Below are 16880 nucleotides of genomic sequence, written 5' to 3' on the forward strand. Positions count from 1 at the left end.
CTAGATGTAAGCCACAACTCTCTGTTCGCGTTCGCAGCGGCAGAAAAACCGAAATTTGATTCCTGTGTTGCCATGCACGTTTAGTGCAAAAAGTGTACTATGTACACTGTATGATGATTATGAGAAATCCACACCATCCATCTTATTCCCCATTTCATTTGAGCCGTGGGGGCCAAAGTTAAAGCGTATCTGGACAGCGGGTGGGCCCCAAATCAGGGTTTTATGGGCTGATCTGTTAGTTCAGCCACTTTCATGAGGATACAATGGCTGAAATTTGACGTGTACGGTTAGTTTTTGGTCCTCGAGCCATGTATAAAGTTTCGAGCCAAACAGATGATGGAAACCCAGTGATCTTGCATTCTGGCTGACTTTCAGGCCGCTTGAGCTTCAGTTTCTCAATTTTCGCAGATCCCTGGCATGTAATTCTGTTGATTTTGGTCCCCTGGAGTCCGTCCCTTGCCTTGGTGCATTCTGAATGTTAAATCCGTACTTTTAGTACCCTTTCCCTGTCCAGGCTCGTGAATATGCCCTGCATCACAAACATGATTAAATCAGGCCGTTAAACAGTTATATGTTTGTAAATCCTGGCAACAACTGGGGTCTGATATGCAATATTTGAGATCAAACGGATCGAGAATTCAAGATGAAGGTTGATATTCCTAGCTTCAATGACCAACTACACATTGAGAATTTCCTCGATTGGCTTTCCTGAAGTTGAGCGATTTTTCGACTATATGGACATCCTCGAAGCAAAGAAAGTCAAGCTTGTAGCCTACAAGTTGAAAGGAGGAGCTTCGGTGGGAACAACTGCAACTCGCGCGAACCAGCAGACGAAAGCACCAATCCGCACTGGCAAGTGGATGAAACAACTACTACGTGCCCGATCCTCCCTAGCGATTATGATCAGGTATTATTCCAAAAATACCAAAATTGTTGACAGGATAGTCGGTCGGTGAGAGAATACGCAGAAGAATTTTACCACCTGGCGGTGCATAACGATTTAGTTGAGACTGAATCGCAGCAAGTCTCCCGATTCAACGGTGGATTGCTTATGGCTATCCAGGATCGGGTCCAGATGCAGTCCGTCTGGATGATGAATGATGCGATCAAGTTGGCTACTCGGGCAGAAGCGCAACTTGAATGTCCTAATACACGGACCTATCCTACTGCAAGGATCCCTGTAACAGGTCCGCCCTAGGGAACTGCACAGCCCAAGGGGAAGGAGCCCGTAGGAGCACGCACTTAACCTCCTACGTTTGAGAACCGAGATCAGGGAAGTGGGCAAGCTAGACCCCAAAGGGGCGTATCAACTACTACTGGTCCAAGTAGAATCCCGAACCCCTATGCTCGGCCAAGGCCCGACAACTGCTATCGTTGTGGCCAACAGAGCCACCTATCAAATACTTGTCCCCAACGAAAAGTAGCAAACCTCGCCATCAATGATGGTAGTGTTGATAACGCTTATGAAGATCCAGATATTGAAGAACATGATCATACCACTGAGGACGAGGCAGATGATTCAGGTTGGGTTCAGCAAGATCACGGCGAGTCACTCGTCGTGAGGCAATTATTATATGCACCAAGAAAAGCAATGCATCCACAACGGCATAACATCTTCCGCACTAGGTGTACGGTGAATCGAAAGGTTTGTGACGTGATCATTGACAGTAGGAGCAGTGAGAACATCATCTCCAAGGTCATGGTGAAAAAATTACAATTGAAAACGGAGCGTCATCCCTCTCGATATACAATCGGTTGGATCAAAAAGGTCAGCGAAACAAAGATAACTGAACGATGCACCATATCCTTTTTAATTGGCAAACATTATAAGGATAAAGTAGTATACGATGTGGTTGATATGGAAGCATGTCACATACTACTCAGTCGGCCCTAGCAATCTGACCATGACGCCACTCAGAAAGGGCGAGATAATATATATATATCTTCGTCAAGGATGGCCAGAAGACCATATGACCCCTATGGATCCAGAGGGACCACCTGAAACTTATAAAATGGAGGGCCATTTTCTCTTAACCATACAGGACTTCGTGGAAGAATCCAAAGAAACAGGACAGACTTATGCATTAATTGTAAAAGGGAAAGAACTCGAGCCTACCAACATCCCTGAAAGACTAAGGCCCCTGCTACATGAATTCAAAGAAATCTGGCCTGATGACCTTCCCGATGGGTTACCCCCCATGTGGGATATCCAACATCATGTCAACTTTGTCCCTGGGTCCAGTTTATCTAATCGTCCCCATTATCGAATGAGTCTGAATGAGTGCGAGATTCTTCAGGGACAAGTAGAGGAGTTGATCCGTAAGGGTCTTATTCGAGAGAGCATGAGTCCATGTGTTATACAGCTCTATTAACTCCAAAAAAAGATGAGAGTTGGCGCATGTGTGTCGACAGCCGAGTCATCAACAAAATCACCATAAAATATAGGTTTCCTATACCACGGTTGGACGATATGCTGGACATGCTAGAGGGTGTAAAAATATTCTCTAAATTGGACCTAAGGAGCAGCTACCATTAGATTCAAATACGGTTGGGTGATAAGTGAAAAACGGCCTTTAAGACCAAGGAAGGATTATACGAATGGATGGTCATGCCCTTCGGTCTTTCGAATGCGCCTAGCATATTTATGAGATTGATGAACTAAGTTTTGAAACTTTTCATTGGGCGGTTCATTGTGGTTTACTTCAATGATATTTTGATATACAGTCAAGATGAAACCACCCATATGGAACACCTCAAGAAGGTCCTTCAAGTGCTCACTAAAAATAAATTGTACCTCAATTTAAAAAAGTGCAGCTTCATGGTTGATAGTCTATTATTCCTGGGTTTTATCGTTACATCCACGGGCATTCGGCTGGATGAGGAAAAGGTGAAGGTAATCAGAGAATGGTCGGTTCCTACAAATATTCACGAAGTGCGAAGTTTTCATGAACTGGCGACATTCTATCGTCGGTTCGTGAAAAATTTCAGTATCATTGTGTCACCAATCACAGATTGCATGAAGAAAGGACAGTTTCAGTGGATTGACGAAGCCGACAGGAACTTTACCGAAATCAAACGCAAATTATCCACGACCCTGATTCTTGTACTTTTCAACTTCGATAAACTGTTTGAAGTCGAATGTGATGCCTCATATGTCGGAATTGGGAAAGTTTTATCTCAAGAAGGTAGACCGGTAGCCTTCTACGAGAAACTTAGCGATGCACGTAAGAAGTGGTCTACATATGAGATCGAGTTATACGCGGTGGTCCAGGCACTGCGGCACTGGCGACATTATTTGATTCAAAGGGAATTCATACTTTACACGGACCATCAAGCTCTCAAATTCATTAATAGTCAAGCTAACATTAACCGTGTGCATGCTAGGTGGATCTCGTTTTTGCAGGAATTCACGTTCGTACTAAAACATAAGTCAGGGCAACAGAACAAAGTAGCTGATGCACTGAGTCACCGTGCAACTTTGTTAGTCACTATGAGCAATGAGGTTGTCGGGTTCGAGCACCTCAAAGACATATATGCCGATGACGACGACTTCAAAGACGCATGGGTTATATGTCAAGAAGGTCAACCCGGCGACTTACATATGCAAGACGAGTTCCTTTTAAAGGAAAATCGACTGTGCATCCTAAACAGTTCGCTAAGGGAACAGATAATCCAAGAGCTACATGGAGGTGGCCTCAGTGGACACCTTAGGCGATACAAGACGCGAGCTCTTGTGGAAAAACGGTATTACTGGCCGCAATGGTACGTGATGTGGGAAAGGCAGTCTAACGTTGTTATATTTGTCAGACCTCTAAGGGGCAATCTCATAATACGGGCCTCTACACTCCGTTACCCGTGCCTGACGGCCCTTGGGAGGATTTATCTATGGACTTCGTGCTTGGTCTCCCACGAACATAACGTGGCATGGATTCGGTGTTCGTGGTAGTAGATCGTTTCTCGAAGATAACGCACTTTATTCCATGCAAGAAGACTCTCGATGCAACACACGTGGCGAATCTATTCTTCAGAGAAATTGTGCGGCTATACGGGGTTTCCAAGACTATTACTTCTGACCGTGACACGAAGTTCATAAGCCACTTTTGGCGGACTTTATGGACTTGATTCGATACACGACTTCAGTTCAGCAACGCCTACCACCCACAGACTGACGATCAAACTGAAGTTGTGAATCGCACGTTGGGAAACCTCCTTCGATGTATTTCAAGAGAAAAACTGAAGTAGTGGGATTTGGCCTTGTCTCAAGCGGAGTTTGCATTCAACAACATGGTAAACTGCTCAACAAGAAAATCCCCGTTCCAGGTTATTTATGGACAAGTACCTCGCCACACACTAGACTTGGTCCCTCTACCCAGCTCCCAGCCATGAGCATTGCAGCGGAACATATGGCCGACAAGATCATAGGCATCCATGCGGAAGTACAAACCAAGCTACATGCCTCGAACGAAAAGTATAAGAAGCAAGCGAACAAACATCGGTGACAAAAAGTGTTCGAGGTGGGCAACCAAGTAATGGTCCATTTGCGCAAAGAACGATTTCTGACCGGAACGTACAACAAGTTTAAGAATAAAAAGATTGGACTGGTACCAATCATCCGAAAGATCAATGATAACGCCTATGTTGTTGATCTTCCAAATGACATGGCAATCTCACGGACTTTCAACGTCGCGAACCTGACCGAGTATCATGAACCAGCGCAGGATGAGAACTCGAGGATGAGTTCTTTTGAAGTGGAGGGGACTGATGTAGAGCGGGTCGCGGATAGTTTCATGGCCAAGATGGATCAGAAAGGTCCGGTCAACGACAGAAGTGATCCAGACCATCGGACCTTAGATCGGGCGTATCTCGCAATCCAGAATGAGTTATCTGACGTAAAATATATGATTTTGGGGTAGAACGAGCTACTTTAGCCAACTAACCTAGTTACGCCAGGTTGCGCAGCCCGAAATTGCGAAAACCCCTGGATCGATGGTCGTTTCCCTGTTTTAATTTCGTTTTTACTATAAATAGTAAGTTTTAGTTTGATTATAACTCTTCATCCGTCGGGCTTTAGGAGTTGCGCCCAACGTGAAAAGAGCTTAGAATAATTAGGAGAACGGTTTGGTGAAGCCAAATAGGACACTTACTATTTTTGGCCGAAAACCTTGCGCACTAGTAGACATCATGACCGTCTATAAATAGTAAGTTTACTATTTATAGTAAGTCGCGGATTCTAGGAGTTTGAGTTGTAGTTTGATTTTGATTTCTTTCCCATTGCTTGGTACCCTTATTTAAAGGGTTGTGAACTCATTTTTAAGGATGGATCAATCAATTTCGAATTTATTAGAATTTATTTCTATTTTCTGCTTTCTTTCCTCGTGGATTCGAGAAGTCTCTGTGAGGAGTCCAGAGAAGTTCCGTGGATTCGGAATAGTTGTCCTCTTGAGGAAGACGGTGCTCGACCTCACGTCCTCCCCTGCGTCAGTATGGTATCAAAGCGAGGTTTCTCCTGGATAGATCGATGAGATGGATACCCAATATACATGTCAGGGTGGGTACCATGATAAGGGCGGCACTGACTTGCGTGTGCCCGAGTCTCACCAAATCCGCTCTGGTGGTGCAGCACATTCCATGGGCAGAGAAGGAAACCTAAGGGTCTGTTTGGGCAGTGGGATTAGAAGGGATTACGTGGGATAAGATTCAAAAAATATAATTATTACCAATGGCAGGGATTGTCTCTAATACCATGGGATAAAATTAATGCCATGCTTTGTTGATAATACAGTGGTATATTGAATGAATATACCCACCATCATATGAAATTATTGAGAATAACACACATGTGTTATATCTAAACGGTTCATTTGTTTTGTAACCTCATTTTATGGCATGGGCCTAAAAATGAGGTAGATCTAAAACTTATGTGGCCCCAAAGAAGTTTTCAACGGTAAGTATTCAATCCCCGTTGCTTTCTATGGTGGGGTCCACTTGATCTTTAGATTTACCTGATTTTTGGCCCATGCTTTAAAATAATCTCGATAAATGGGTGGACGGTGCGGATATAATCCACACATCATGGTGGGACCTACACAACTTGCTAAACATTGAGTGAAATGGGCACGGACCCAATGCAATTCCATTTAATGTAATTCTAAGCTTTCCCATTCTTCCCAAGCATGGAGCGGAATTGGCACGGGATCAGATGAATCCTGTCCCACCTAATCCCTTCTAATCCCACTGCCCAAACAGATCCTAAGAGGACTGTGATGGTGGCGGCAAGAGTGGGCGACCATTTTGCATCCCATGTCAAGACTCTAGTTGAAACTCCAAACTCAGCATTGTTCCTATAGAGAGGGGGGCTCCAGTAAGGAAGAGATCGACGACATAATCTTCCAATATCCTAGATAAGGCGGCGATCGAGTAGATCAAACAGATCAAGAATTCAAGATGCAGGTTGATATTCGTAACTTCAATGGTCAACTATACATTGAGGATTTTCTCTATTAGCTTTCTGAAGTTGAGTGATTTTTTGACTATATGGACATCCCTGAAGTAAAGAAAGTCAAGCTTGTGGCCTACAAGTTGAAATGAGGAGCTTCAGCTTAGTGGGAACAACTACAACTCGTACGAACTAGGTAGATGAAAGCATCAATCTGCACATGACAGTGGATGAAGCAGCTACTACGTGCCTGATTCCTCCCTAGCGATTACGATCAGGTATTATTCCAACAATACCAAAATTGTTGACAGGGTAGTTAGTCGGTGAGAGAGTACACAGAAGAATTTTATCGCCTGGCGGCGTGTAACGATTTGGCCGAGACTGAATCACAGCAAGTCGTTTGATTCAATGGTGGATTGCGTATCGCGATGCAGGATCGGGTCTAGATGTAGTCCTTCTGGACAATGAATGATGCGATCAAGTTGGCTACTCGGGCAGAAGCGCAACTTGAACGTCCTAACACACGCACCTATCCTACTGCAAGAATCCCTGTGGCAAGTCTGCCTTAGGGAACTGCACAGCCTAAGGGGAAGGAGCTCGTAGGAGCACGCACTCAACCTCCTACGTTTGAAAACCGAGATCAGGGAAGCGGGCAAGCTAGACCTCAAAGGGGCGTATCGACTGCTGCTGGTCCAAGTAAAATCCCGAACCCCTGTGCTCGGCCAAGGCCTGATAACTGCTATCGTTGTGGCCAACAGGGCCACCTATCAAATACTTGTCCCCAGCGAAAAGTGGCAAACCTCGCCATCAATGATGGTAGTGCTGATAACGCCTATGAAGATCCAGATATTGAAGAACAAGAGCATACCACTGAGGACGAGGCAGATGATTCAGGTTGGATTCAGCAAGATCACAGTGAGTCGCTCATCGTGAGGCGACTATTATATGCTCCAAGAAAAGAAGTGCATCTATAGCGGCATAATATCTTCGGCACTAGGTATATGGTGAATCGAAAGGTTTATGACGTGATCATTGACAGTGGGAGTAGCGAGAACATCGTCTCCAAGGTCATGGTGGAAAAATTACAATTGAAAACGGAACGTCATCCCTCTCCATATACAATCAGTTGGATCAAGAAGGTCAGCAAAATAAAGGTAACCGAACGGTGCACCATATCCTTTTCAATTGGCAAACATTATAAGGATGAAGTAGTATGCGATGTGGTTGACATGGAAGCATGTCACATACTACTCGGTCGGCCCTGTCAATCTGACTGTGCGCCACTCATAGAGGTCGATATAATATATATATCTTCGACAAGGATGGCCGGAAGACCATATTGGCCCCTATGGATCCAGAGGGACCACTTGAAACTTCTAAAGTGGTGGGCCATTTTCTCTTAACCATACGGGACTTCGTGGAAGAACCCAAGGAAACAGAACAGACTTATGCATTAATTGTAAAAGGGGAAGAACTCGAGCCTACCAACATCCCTGAAAGACTAAGGCCCCTGCTACATGAATTCAAAGAAATCTGGCCCAATGACCTTCCCGATGAGTTACCCCCCATGCGGGATATCCAACACCATATCGACTTTGTCCCTACGTCCAGTTCACCTAATTGTCCCCATTATCGAATGAGTCCGAATGAGTGTGAGATTCTGTAGGAACAAGTAGAGGAGTTGATCCGTAAGGGTCTTATTCGAGAGAGCATGAGTCCATGTGTTGTACCAGCTCTATTAACTCCAAAGAAAGATGGGAGTTGGCGCATGTGTGTCGACAGCCGAGCCATCAACAAAATCACCATAAAATACAGGTTTCCTATACCACGGTTGGACGATATGCTGGACATGCTAGAGGGTGCAAAAATATTCTCTAAATTGGACCTAAGGAGCGGCTACCATCAGATTCGAATACGGTCGGGTGATGAGTGGAAAACGGCCTTTAAGACCAAGGAAGGATTATACGAATGGATGGTCATGCCCTTCGGTCTTTCGAATGCGCCTAGCACATTTATGAGATTGATGAACCAAGTTCTGAAACCTTTCATTGGGCGGTTCGTTGTGGTTTATTTTGATGATATTTTGATATACAGTCAACCAGTTATTGCCAGGATTTACAAGCATGATGCCGGTTAATGACCTGATTTAATCGTATTTGTGATGCAGGGCGCATTCACGAGCTTGGACTGGAAAAGGGTACTAAAAGCATGGATTTAATGGTCTGAAAGCACCAGAGCATGGGACGGACCCTAGGAGACCAAGATCGACAGATTTGCACGCCAGGGATCTAAGAAAATTGAGGAATTGAAGCTCAAGTGACCTGAAAAGTGTCCAGAATGCAAGATCATAGGGTTCCCACCATCTGATCAGTTCGAAACTCCATACGTGGCTTGAGGACCATAAATTAACCGTACACGTCAAATTTCATCTGTTCAGTACCTATGGAAGTGTCCCAACAGACAGATCAGCCCTAAAATCTTGAGTTTGGTCCCACCTGATGTATGGATATGCTCCATTTTTGGTCTCAACTGCTTAAATTAAATGAAAAAGAGGTTGCATGGATCAGATTTCTCACATGCATGAGGCTGGGACCCACCGTGCGTACGTGGGAGTGCACAGGGGTTGTACACTCGCAGTGTACCGAGCAAAGGAAGCAGTCAAATGGGCGTTTGACCGAAATTTTCGCCCAAACGCAGCAGAGCCCGTGTCTGTTTACAACAGACGGACGAACTATCCGTCCACCATCTCAGTATGGGCCACCAAAAAGATGATCGGGACCGTCCATCTATTTCAGAGGGTCAAACCGACCGTACATATAAGGTCTTTCCTAATTTATGCTCGCATACACAGGAGAATACTGCCCAAAACGTGGGACGGACGGCTGAATGAAAACATCCATGGACCACACTGATTTGGATCCAAACAGTGATCCCCGCTTAGTTTTTCGAGCAGAATACAGTGGACGGAGTGGATTTTCCAAAACAAAATCTGTGGGCCCCACCAACTTCGACAGCAAGCCAGCGTGCGCAGGCCCTGTTTTCGCGTCCGGTTGAGTCCGGAATTTGCGTGGGACAGTGGGCCACGGTCATCGATAATTTGAGTGATCCATACCGTCCAATGTGTCCATAAGGAGGCCAATATTCCAGCCAAGATCTCAGAAATGACGGATGGTTTGATATCCTGCCATAAACACAACCCAAACGCAAGATATTCTGCGTTTTCACTGCGAACGCGAACGCGGCTGCGTAAATAGCTATCCTTCTCTCCCGACGCAACAACTCAGACTTGGGCATGAAGTCTTTGATTCGCAGGGGACCAGGATATAAAGGAAAAACGGAGAGAGAAAGAGGGGGGAGGAAAAGACATTGCTGCGTAACGTTTCCTGCACCTGCATCGTCCTTCTCAGATATAAAAGAGAGGCCGTGGGAAGGTGAGAGGGAGACGTGGCTGGAGGCTTTGGACGAGCAGGACTGCGAGTTTGGACGTTTGCAAGAGAGAAGATAGAGGGTTTGCCATTGAAAGTTTTAATTTTCTTTTTATTTATTTTCATTTATTTATTTGAGAGATCAAGCCCAATCTTGTTGGGCTAAACGTCTTAGCTAGGGCTAAGAGGTGAAGCTTGTAGCGAGATGGGAGACTCCATTGTATGCTGGTAATTTAATTTAAATTCCTAAACTGACTTTGATTTTAGTTTGATAATTAAGGGAATACTTTTAGTTTTTAATGATCTGTTGTGACTGAAATTATAATGGGTCTGCAATGGCTTTGAGTATTTCTTTTTCCTTAGTGTGATTATGACGTCAGGAAGTTCTGTTGTTCGCCATCGTCTCCTGGGCATGGTAGGATGATGGTACTCTTCCTGACATTCATACATCACTCAGATTGATTGTGAATTAGTTTGATTTTGTTGTTTGTTTTGTCTCATGGGCATGGTTTCGTGATGGAATCCACTCTAATGTACACCCGTCTGATCTCATGAAAACTAGATCAAGTAAGTTCAGTTTAAATTCCATAATTCTTGATGCAGGCATAAGATCTCCTTGATCTCCACAAGTGGATCCTCGGAATCCCTAGTTTTATTCCTCTGAATTCCTTAAGTTTTAGATAATTATTCCACAATTATTCCTTAAATTTTATTTGGGTCAGATCACATCTTAGTCTAGTTCTAGATCTGGTTATTTTCAGATAACGTACAGGTTTCAGTCCCTGTGGATTCGACCTCGGTCTTACCGAGTTTATTACTACATCACAACCCTATACTTGGGGAGTGAACAAGTTTTTGGCGCCGTTGCCGGGGACTGACGGTTACGATTCTCTGAAATTAATTGGTTTTAGGATTAGTTTAAGATTAGGATTTTACTAACCTTAGTTTTTTTATTTGAGTTCAAAACTAACTTGTTTCCTGTTTTATAGGATCTTGACATAAGTTTCTCAATTGGTAATTCCTTCCTAATCTCTCTACTTTTTCCTATTTTTAGAATTAGGGTTTAAATTTTAGAAATTTTCTAATTCTAGTATCCTCCCTTCTGTAGGAAATAGTTTATTTTTAGAAATTAGGTTATTTCTTTCCCTTTTTAGAAATTAACTTTCTATTTTTATTTTAGTAACTTTCTAATTTTAACTCTTTTAAAATCTAATTTGTTTCCTAATTTATTTTTAGAATTTTTGTTTAGAAACTAACCTTCCTATTTTGTAGGCCTTTAAGATAGAAATCTCTAATTCGGTACACTCCTTCTCTACTTTCTATTTTTCAGTTCTCTTTTAGTAATTTACTTTCTAGTTTAGGACTTTCCTAATTTATTTTAGAAGTTTCCACTTTCTTTTAGAAATCAGTTTACTGCTACCTTTCTTTTAAAAGGATTGTTCCTCGCTTTTTTTTAAAAATCTAACTTATTTTGTTTTATTTTGCAGGTCCTTAACTTAGGAGCTTCAATTTGGTAATTCCTTTCCAACTCTCCCTTTCTTTCTTTTTAGATTTTCTTTTCCTTTCTTAGGATTAAGCTTTGACTTTGATTGAGGGCTGCGAGTATTTCATGCCCAAGTGGGCCCGTGATAACACTCGACGTCTCTTGACTGAAGGAGGATTGGTTGAGGGGTTGACTATCCATCGCAGGACTAGACACCGCTCGAAATTCCCTGAGTTAACTGAAGTTATGGCTGAAGACCAACCTCCTCTACTTCCACCCAGGGTGGAGGATACCTAAGATGAGAATGAGGTGCAACAGGCACCCCTACCTCGTACTTTACGAGATTATCTACAACCGGCGGGAGTGAGTACGCCCTCATGCATGATTTTCCCTGAAAACACAGGACAAATGGACATCAACCAGGAGTTATCTAACTCCTTCCCAAATTCCATGGACTTGAATCAGAAAGTCCATATTTACATTTGAAAGAGTTCGATGAGATTATGGCTACATTATATTTTCCTAATGTATCTGAGGATACAGTCAGGCTGAAACTCTTTCCTTTTTCCTTAAAAGAGAAAGCTAAGACATGGTTACATTCATTGCGTCCTAAATCCATTGGCACATGGAATGACATGCAGAGGGAATTCATAAAAAAATTCTTCCCACATCATAAAACGATTACCCTCAGAAAAGTAATCATGAACTTTGCCCAAAAGGAAGATGAAACATTCTTCCAATGTTGGGAAAGGTTCAAAGATTTGGTCAGTTCATGCCCACAACACGGATTTGAAACGTGGCGCATTACAAATTTTTTCTATGATGGACTGACATCTTCCATGCGCCAAATGGTCGAGACAATGTGTAATGGAGAGTTCATTAATAAAGATTTTGACAAGGTATGGGATTACCTCGATAGTCTTGCTGAAAAAACACAATCATGGGACTATTACCCAATAGCGAACACCACGTCTAGGCCGACTCAATTAAAGGAGAAAAGTGGATTATATCTCTTGAAAGAAGAGGATGATCTCAAGTGTAAGGTGACTACGCTCATAAGGAAAGTCGAGGCCATGGAAGGAAAGAAGGATAAGGTTAATGAAATTGTTTGCGGCATCTGTGATTGCAACATTCATATAATTGAAAATTGTCCTACAATACCCGCCTTTCGAGGAATGTTGAATGAACAAGCTAATGCCGTAAACAACTATCAAAGACCTTTTACTGGACCTAACTCCAATACGTACAATCCTGGTTGGAAAAATCATCCAAACTTTAGTTGGAGGAATGGACAAACGGCTACTCCTCCAGGTTTCTTCAATCAAAATCCAAATCAAGTGAAACCTCAAGAGGAACCGGTTCAAAATTCCATACAAGAGCTGGCTCAGGCAATGCGGGGAATTACAGATTTTATGCAAAAGATAGATTCTCGTATGACGGTTATAGAAAAGGGGATGCTTCCTGCACAACCTCTCCCCAATCCTAAACCGCAGTATGAGATTAATGATCCCAGCTCTTCAAATCAGATGGGGCACGCTAAATCCATCACCACTCTTAGGAGTGGAAAGATCATTGATAAAACTCTTCCGGTTAGGCCCGAAAAGCCTCAAGAACCAGAAGAGGACAACAATGATGGATCTAGTGATGCCCCACAAAAATTAGAACCGGAACTTCTAGAGAAGCCAGTTGCTCCATTCCCCCAACGGTTGGTTTCACCAAAACCTCTCTCTAACTCTCAGGATATCCTAGAGGTGTTGAAACAAGTGAAAGTCAACATTCCTCTACTTGATGTCGTTAAACAGATACCTTCATATGCCAAATTCCTGAAAGACTTATGCACGACCAAAAGATGGAAAATTATTCAAAAGAAAATCTTCTTGACTGAGAAAGTGAGTGCCATCCTGAAGCAAGACGTGCCGTAAAAATTCAAGGATCCCGGTAGCCCAACCATATCATGTGTAATCGGGAACCATCGAATTGATCACGCACTTCTTGACTTAGGAGCGAGCGTCAATCTGATTCCCTACTCGGTATACAAACAGTTAGGTTTGGGTGAATTAAAACCCACCCTAACCACACTACAACTTGCTGATCGCTCTGTTCGTGTACCAAGAGGGATAATTGAGGATGTGTTGGTCCAAGTTAATAGATTTTACTACCCTGTAGATTTTATCATCTTGGACATCGAACCCATCAATAACATGAGCACTCAGATTTCTGTCATTCTTGGTCGCCCATTCCTTGCCACGTCAAATGCAATTATCAATTGCAGGAATGGTGTCATGACTATGTCTTTTGGAAATTTGACATTGGAGTCAAACATTTTTTTCAATAACGGCAGCAACTCAGAGGATGATGACGATTTCCACGACATTAACATGATTGACTCTTTCGTGGAAGATACGACACCGCTGACCTTATCCTCCGACCATCTGGAGACGTGCCTGGCCCACTCCCATGATTTTGATGATGACATGATTAGGGAGACGTGTGCCTTGCTTGATACTGCACCGGTACTTGAAGTTAACCGGTGGAGGCCACAATTTGAAGAATTGCCACAAACCGATGTAGTGCCTCTACCGTCTAACCTCAAGCCGCTGAAGCTTGACCTAAAACCTTTGCCCTCTGATTTGAAATATGCCTATTTAGGTCAAGATGAGACATACCCGGTGGTGATCTCTGCCCACCTGGAGAAAGAACAGGAGAGTATGCTCATATCTACTCTCATTGAGCATAAAGGAGCCCTGGGATGGACGATAGCGGACCTCAAGGGAATCGATCCCTCGATTTGTACTCACCACATATATCTTGAGGATAATGCAAAAACCGCTCAGCAACCACAACGTAGACTAAATCCAAACATGAAGGAAGTGGTTAAGGCCGAGGTTCTTAAACTATTGGATGTGGGTATTATATACCCTATATCTGATAGTCAATGGGTGAGTCCAACTCAAGTGGTCCCTAAGAAGTCCGGAATCACCATCGTAGCCAATGCTAATAATGAACTCGTGCCAACTAGAGTCACTACTGGTTGGAGAATGTGCATTGACTACAGGAAGTTGAATACCGTCACGAGGAAAGACCACTTTCCTTACCATTCATTGATCGAGATCCTGGAAAGGTTAGTGATCATTCCTATTCTGATTTTCTTGACGGGTATTCGACTACAACCAGATAGAGATAGCCCTCGAAGACCAGGAAAAGACCACATTTACATATCCCTATGGCACATTTGCCTATCAAAGGATGCCATTCGGACTATGTAATGCCCCCGCCACTTTTCGATGTATGCTTAGTATTTTTCCGACATGGTGGGGCAATATCTAAAGGTCTTCATGGACGACTTCTCTGTTTATGGTCCATCTTTCAACAGCAAATGCTTGGAAAGTCTTAAATGTGTCTTGAAAAGATGTGAAGAGAAGAACTTGGTACTTAATTGGGAGAAGTGCCATTTCATGGTTCGAAGGGAATTGTCCTTGGACATATTATCTCGTCCAAAGGAATCGAGGTAGATAAGGCAAAAATCGATCTTATCTCTAACCTACCTCCACCCAAGAGCATTAGAAATGTGCGATCCTTCTTAGGACATGCAGGATTTTACAGGCGATTCATAAAGGACTTTAGTCTCCTCTCTCATCCTTTGTGTAATCTACTTTAAAAGGATGCTCAGACGAGTGGATCGAGCAATGCCAGAAGCTTTCATTAAGCTTAAGGGCATATTGACTAGTGCACCCATCATACAACCACCTGACTGGGGCATTTCTTTTGAACTTATGTGCGACGCGTCTGATTATGCTCTTGGGGGGGTTCTAGGCCAGCGAAAAGATAAAAAACCCTACGTTATTCATTATGCGAGTAGGACTCTAAATCCTGCCCAAGTGAACTACTCGACTACGGAAAAGGAACTCTTAGCCGTAGTGTTCGCCTTGGACAAATTTAGGTCCTACCTGATCGGATCCAAGATCATTATCTATACAGATCATGCAGCACTGAAGTATCTTCTTTCTAAGAATGATTCTAAGCCCCGCTTGATACGATGGATTCTTCTACTCCAAGAATTTGATTTGGAAATTAAAGATAAAAAGGGAGTAGAAAACGTTGTAGCCAATCACCTTTCTCGCCTTAATACCTCTAATCCCCTTGAGGTGACCCATATCAACGACATGTTTCCTGATGAACAACTGTTCCGAGTCTCCCATTCACCTTGGTTCGCTGATATTGCTAATTATCTTGCTACAGGTGCCATACCGACACAATGGACTGCGTAGGATAAGAAGAAATTCTTCACCGAGGTGCGCAATTTTTTCTAGAATGATCCTTATTTATTTAAATATTGCCCAGACCAAATCCTAAGGAGATGTGTACCAGACGATGAGCATCAGAGCGTCATCTCCTTCTATCACTCACAGGCCTGTGGTGGTCACTTTTCTGCTAAGAAGACCACGGCCAAGATTCTGCAGTGTGGCTTTTACTGGCCCACTATGTTTAGGGACACTCATGAGTTTTGCAAAGCTTGTGAGCGTTGTCAGAAATTGGGAGCATTGTCCCGTCGAAATATGATGCCTTTAAATCTCATCCTTATCATTGAAGCATTTGATTCTGGGGCATCGATTTCATGTGACCATTCCCCAATCGTTTGAAAACTGTATATTTTGCTCGTAGTGGATTATGTCACTAAATGGGTCGAAGCGATTAGTGTCGAAAGAATGACCATCGCACGGTCATTAAATTCCTAAAAGAAAACATCCTTTCTCGATTCGGAACGCCTCAAGCCATCATTAGTGATGGGGGCTCACACTTTTGTAATAAACCATTTGAGAGCTTAATGAAGAAATACGGTATCTCTCATAAGGTGAGCACCCCGTACCACCCACAAACAAGTGGGCAAGCTGAGATTTCTAATAGGAAAATTAAACACATTTTGGAGAAAACGGTTAACCCTGATCGTAAGGATTGGTCAATCCGATTGACCGATGCCTTATGGGCATACCGTATTGCCTTTAAAACCCCTATTGGAATGTCTCCCTTTAGACTTGTCTATGGGAAAGCTTGTCACTTGCCTGTGGAGCTGGAACATAAAGCGTACTGGGCGATCAAAAATCTTAATTTCAATCTGGACAACGCTGGCTCGCTACGCAAACTTCAATTGAATGAACTTGAGGAAATCCGGAATGATGCGTACGATAATTCGAGAATTTACAAGGACAAGATGAAAGCATTTCATGACCAACACATTTTGCGAAAATCATTCACGCCCGGTCGAAGGTCCTTTTGTACAATTCTCGATTACATCTCTTTCCGGGTAGGCTTCGATCTCGTTGGACCGGCCCTTACATTGTTATTCTTGTCTTTCCTTATGGGGCCGTTGAGATTAGAGATCCCGCCAATGGCAAGGAGTTTAAAGTCAATGGACATCAATTGAAACCATTTGTCGAGAAATTTGATTCGAGGATATGTCCATGCCCCGATCGCTCCTGTTTACCGTGATCGATCTCCTAGTCGATGGAGGTAGTAAGTTTATCGCTTTCATAGGACT

The 16880-nt window shown here is 43.2% G+C and overlaps 1 non-coding gene across 1 annotated transcript; it reads right to left on the reverse strand.

Moving 5' to 3' along the window:
- Positions 1-12027: 12027 nt before the first annotated feature.
- Positions 12028-12134, reverse strand: LOC131217733 (small nucleolar RNA R71). The gene has a single exon (XR_009157324.1). It is a non-coding gene; the product is annotated as a small nucleolar RNA R71 (small nucleolar RNA).
- Between the last annotated feature and the right edge of the window lie 4746 nt (positions 12135-16880).

The sequence above is a fragment of the Magnolia sinica genome, chromosome 10, assembly GCF_029962835.1.
Source record: "Magnolia sinica isolate HGM2019 chromosome 10, MsV1, whole genome shotgun sequence".
Lineage (NCBI taxonomy): Eukaryota > Viridiplantae > Streptophyta > Magnoliopsida > Magnoliales > Magnoliaceae > Magnolia > Magnolia sinica.